The sequence below is a fragment of the Eptatretus burgeri genome, chromosome 6 (assembly GCF_056783735.1).
Source record: "Eptatretus burgeri isolate ZD-2024b chromosome 6, Ebu_testis_v1, whole genome shotgun sequence".
Taxonomy (NCBI): Eukaryota; Metazoa; Chordata; class Myxini; order Myxiniformes; family Myxinidae; genus Eptatretus; species Eptatretus burgeri.
In genome coordinates this window covers 70901445-70907676 of record NC_140966.1, presented here as the reverse complement: position 1 = coordinate 70907676, position 6232 = coordinate 70901445, and positions in this window count along the sequence as shown.

The window sequence follows — 6232 nt, the reverse complement described above, 5'->3', positions numbered from 1 at the left end:
GTCCAACTGTTGCAACGTTTCTTCTCTCCATTCTCTTAATTCACCTTTATTGCATCCATCAAGAAATCTTTCATCACATTTCTGAACTAAAAAAACTTTCAAAACCCCAGTTTGCTTTACATGGTCAGTTTCCATCAATCGTCAGTTTTTTCTAACTTCAGTGCCAATTCACCCCACTCACCCCTCCCTCTCAAAGAAACCATCACACACTCCCCCCTCCAAGCTTCCCTCTCACCTTTCTAAAAAAACTGCCCTCACCTTTATCCCTCAACTCTCCCCACTCACCCTCCTCCCGTCATTCACCCCTTTCACTCACCCTTCTCAAAGCTTCCCCCCCTTCCCCCCCCATTCACAACGCTGCCTCCTTCCCCTGCCCTCTCTCCTCCATCTCATCACTCTACCTCCTACCTCCTTAAATCCTCAATTGACTTCTGCCCCCTCCCCTAGCTCTTCTGTAATCCCCCACACTCTTTCAACAACTCTACTTACCTCCCCTCCCCCCCACTTCCTCCCTTGTCCTAACCTCCCCCTCCCCTCCCCCTTCATTAACAGTGTGGACCTCAAATATCCGGGGCCTTCACACAAACTTAACAAATCTTTCCATACAGGTTGCTACTGACAAACCAGACATAATCTGCCCAACAGAAACTTCCTCCCTCAGGACGTCTCTGACTCCCAAGTATCTCTCCCTGGTTACTCCTTCCACCGGTATGACAGACCTGAGCCTCGTTCTGGAGGAGGAGTTGCTCTCTTCATCAAAGACTCTATTCCTCACTTTCCACGCACTGCCCTCACTGGCTACAGCTTCCCCTCTGCTCTCACCTCATGTTTATACGTGTACTGTACCATCCACCAAACAGTGATGACTCCATCTCCACCTCACTGTCCGAAAACATGGACCACCTTCTATCTTCTCATCCGAACTCTCTCTTCCTCATATGTGGCGACTTAATTTGTCATCATGCCAGTTGGCTGGGTGTGGGTACCTCTCTCACCTGCCATGGCACCTCAGCAAAGGACTTCAGTGACTCAGTGGGACTGACACAATCGGTCAACTTCCCGACCCGGATCTCAACCAATGGTACTCCATCTCTTCTGGATTTGATTTTTTTCAATTTCCCAGAAAATGGCTGCTGTTCTTTTTCCGCTCCAATCGGTTCTTCTGACTATATGCTTGTTTAAGTTGTCATCTCTCTTGCTGCAGTCACCAATCAGTCACTTCCAAAATCAAACAAACATTTTGTACAGTTAATTACATTTTTCTATTGTCAACATACACATTCTTTGTCACAGACGTGAGGCACAAACCTTCAGGTTCGAGTCTTTGAATGCATGACTTGATCAAATTATTTTATGGGCACAACAAAAATACAAGGAAAGTGAGAAGCAGAAAAACCAATTGGCTTTTCTCCAGCCTGTGCTGCATTCGCAATTCATCGTATACGGCCGTTCCAGAAAGACCTGGACAACTTTGAACCACAAAGGATACGACGATTCCCTTTGGTTTATATCATAAAGAAACTCAGAAAGTTTTGTGCACATCATCATGACACTTCAATGTGTGCTCCATTTGTCATGCGCAGGACATCAAGATTGGATACGGGTTTTCGATGTTCAGCTCGGCATGTTTGCATGCAGTTGTAATCCGAGAACGAAGGTCCAACAGATTTCCCCCCTTGGTGTTGTGGACAACATCTTTGGCAAACCCCCACAGAAAAAAAAAATCAAGGTGGGTTATTTATGTCTAGTGATCGTGGGGGCCAGGCGGTTATTCTGTCTCGGCCAATCCACCGACCTTGGACATTTTTCATTCAGGATGGCTCGAACGACTCAGGCCCAATGAGGGGGAGCACCGTCCTGTTGAAAAATGATACCGGGTTTCAGGTCTTCAATCTGTGGGAAGGTGAATCCTTCCAAAATGTTCATGTAAATTGTCGAGGTCACTGTATCGTCTGCAAATAAAAATGTGGTCACGGATAAGGCCACACCGCACATTGACCATTGAACTGTTGCATATGTGTTCAATGACTACGTGGGGGTTTTCAGAGCTCCAGACCCTCACATTGTACCGGTTGACCTTCCCCGATACAAGAACGTAAGCTTCGTCTGTGAACATGAATTTTTTCAGGTAATCTTCATCATCATCTATACGACCGAGCATTACCAAGGCAAACGCCTTGTGTTTGGGTGCATCATTTGGTTTGAGTTCCTGCAGAATATACACCGTATAGGCATAAAGTTTCAGTCATTTATGCAAAACCCTGTGTACAATGGTAGTTTGTCGTCCCAATTCTCTGGATGCATGTCAAATTGATTTTTTTAGACTTTGTTGAAATGATTCACACACTCGTTCAACGTCTGCTGCACTTGTGCTCGGTCAGCCAAAACTTTTCTGTTTCTGACAACATACAGTCTCCTTAAACCTCTTGTACCACTCTCTGATACAAATCCACGATGGCGGATTCCTTCCATACCTTGTACGGAAATTACACTGAACTTGCGTGTCGGATCTCGTCTCAATGAACTATTCGACACACTGAGCTTTCTCCTGCAGAGTCGCCATTTTCTTTTAAGTTAAACCGTCAGACTTGAAAGTATCTAAAACTATGAATTTCTGCATCATATAAATAAACTATATAGTTGTATCATTTGTGGCACTAAACAAATTAACAACCAAAGTTGTCCACGTCTTTTTGGAACACCCTGTATAACCCAACAACAAAATCCATTGTATGTGGGATAAAATGTTGTAGTGGGTGGAAAAAAACGTCAGGTGAGAAAAAGAAATCGTCTCAGAGAAGACCAAGAGAGGGGAAGGCAAAAATAAATTGCAAGAAACTAATGCAAAGTAAGTAGATGGTATTCAACTCAGAACATAAAAAGCACATGCGACCCGAAGTAAATAAAAACACTCAAAATTCGAACATAAAAAACAAAATGAGTCCTCATCGATGATGCAGCCCCAAACCAAAACACACCTTTAAAATGGGACCTGGAGATTTTACATTTAAATAATAACTAATATACATATACATATACATATATGTCAAAATGGAAAAGTTCGACAAATAAATCGATAATTCTCAGGTGGAATGTTGGCAGCGGTTGCAGTAAGGTATATAAATAAATAATTCAAAAGCATGTATTGTCGTGTTGATGGTAGTGTAAACAAATAAACAAGAAGAAGACGTTTTGCAGAGCACAATACTTGCAAGATCCAGAAAACAAATTTGACCTCAAAAATATTTGGTGGTTGAATTCATTGACCTGATTTGAAAATCCTCTTCAAATTTCAAGTCAATCAAATAAAAATTGAGGATTTTAGAAAGAGACAACCTTAATTGTTGACCTTGGGCCTTTGTTGACCTCAAAAATAATTGGCTGGTTGAATTCAGTGACCTGAAATTTCAAGTCAATCCGATGATAAATGAGGATTTTAGAAATCTCACCTAAGTTATTGACCTTTGGCCAATGTAGACCTTTTGACCTTTTGACCTCAAACAAACGGCTTCTTCCTTATGACAAACTCTACCATGTGGTGAAGTTTCGTGAAGATTGGTTTAAAATGCGACCTTTAGGCGACAAACAGACAAACAGACAGAATAACAAAATCGACTAACCAATATACTTGAAAAAATCTTAGATTTTGCAAGTAACAAACAGACAGATATGGGTGAGAACATAACCTCATTCACCTTTGTTGGCGGAGGTAATAAAAAGAAAAGCAAGGTTGATTACAAAGACACCTGGAGCTGGAGATCAGAGTAAATTGGTGTGCACAGGAGATGGGCTACCTTAAAACGTTGAGCCTGAAATACAACATTTTACAATGAAAAACCTGAAGATGCAAATGCAAGCATTGTGTTTTCGGAGTGAAAGCTCGGTATAGTGGAGTGAAGGTATTACATTTCAGTAAAGCAATCTTTGAGGGTACGGTCAGAGATTTAAGAACTACAGAGTGGGACAAGCTAACAGGAAGGCGATCGGTGTTTGAGAAATGGGCAGCCTTCAAGGAGAAAATGTGCACAGAGTAAGAATATTCTATTGAGGTATAAAGCTAAGGTAGGAAATGACTAAGGTCGTTGAACAGTGAACATAAGGAGTGCTATCAAAGATAAGCAGAGGGCCTTTTCTTCGGCATAAAACAACAGCACTGGAGTCAGACTAAGAAATAACTCGTAGAGCACTCGATGGCGTGCATACCTCTGCCAGGCTAATTAGTTTACGTTTTGTATCCCACTGAAAGTCTGGATCTGGATTCTGACCTGAACTAAAATTTAATTGGGTTGTTATCCTCACCTAAACAACTCATCCAACACGTTTCATCCAAATCTGTCCACAACCTTTTGTTCCGATCTTCACCAAAATTGAATCAATTCTTCTTGTCATACATCCAACCTGTTCAGCAAATTTCATTCAAATCCGTCCATAACTTTTTTTTAAATATTGTGCCATATATCGTTTCTGGCCCTATCTCTCAATGCTGAAGAATCACTTTAAAAATTATAGTGTCAGGATCTTCACCAAAATCTAATCAATTCGTCCAAGTTACACACTCAACCTCAACTAAATTTCATCCGAAACCATCCACAACTTTTTGAGATATCCTGCACACAAACAGACAGACCAAACAGACAAACAAACAAACAAACAAACAAGAAGAAGATGTTGTGTAGAGTACAATACTTGAAAAATCCATCAAACAAATTTGAACTCAAAAATATTTGGTGGTTGAATTCCATGACCAAATGTACAACTCCTCTTTAAATTTCAAGTGAATCGGATGAAAATTGACAATTTTAGAAATCCAGCCTTTGTTGACCTTTCCACCGATGTGGATCTAAAAAATAATTAGTGGTTGAATTCAGTGACATGAAATATAAATCCTCTTTAAATTTCAAGTCAGTTGGATGAAAATTGAGAATTTTAGAAATACTACATTAGTTAGATATACCAAAATACCACCTGAGAAATACCAAGAAGAATGGGATTCTTCCTGATGACAAACTCTCTCCCATGTGGTGAAGTTTCGTGAAGATCGGTTTAAAATTGTGACCTGTAGGCAACAAACAGACAGACAGACAGACAGAATAACAAAATTGACGAACCGATATACTTGAAAAATCTTCGATTTTGTAAGTAATAAGCAAGAAAGATGTGGTGCACAGCACTGTACTTGAGAAATCCAGATGAGGACATCTGCGATATCGGTGCTCTTGTTTGCTGTGTGCTGAATGGGTTGAACACTTCTCATTGTCATGGAAATAGCAATTTGGCACTTTAGAAAATTTGACCTATAAAGTGTTTTCCATGATTGATGTAAAAACGGTTTAACCACGATCAGGCAAAAGGCTACAACCCTGGCCGGGTCTTTATCCCAGAGATGACGAACGTAGTATTCTAATCTTGAACCGGTAGTGATGGTTTCCCACCATTGGCCGCAAAGACGGCAGTCTCCCACCACTGGCCCAATCAGGGCTCGCAGCCTTGGCAGTTGGTCCAGTCAATATCTCGCCACGTTGTTGTCTCGGTTAGAGGGTCCTCTCGGGGGCCCGCCCAAGGTGACGACATTGACAACATCTGTGGTGACATCATGCTCTCAGGACATCACGAACACTGAAGGGAGGAAGAGGGGCTGTAAAATTACACACCGAGTGCTGGGGCGACCTCATACTTCATGACCCTCTCAGGGGTCCCTTCAACTTACCTTACCTGGTGCTCACCAGTTCAAGAGGAAGGACAGATCATGCAACATCCTTAACCTAATAACCTCGACTGCACACACAACCTTCCAAGGGCACGCAAAAAAATGACGACTTAATCCAACATTAAGTCCTTCTTACAGGTGTAAATGATCTATATCCTACGTTAGCACACGAGGCATGCTAAGGTCTTATACTTTGACAACTACCCTGTCTGTACCCCACACACATAATAGTATAAATTAATAAATCATTCACAGTAGTGTGTTGGTCATGAAGATGGTAAAGTGCATACAAATAAATAAATAATTCAGCATCGTATCTCCACTAATAAAATAGCCTGTGTCTTTGTGTTTGTCGGTGTGCTTATCAGTGCCATAGCTCCATCACAATGACAGCTGGAAACTTGAAACTTGGTACGCATACAAAGAGGACCCCAAGGGTGTGCACCGAGGCATGATTTAAAAAAAAATTCTGTTTGGTAATAAGTTTGGCAAAATAATGGAAAAAAAATAATGTAATTTTTTTTC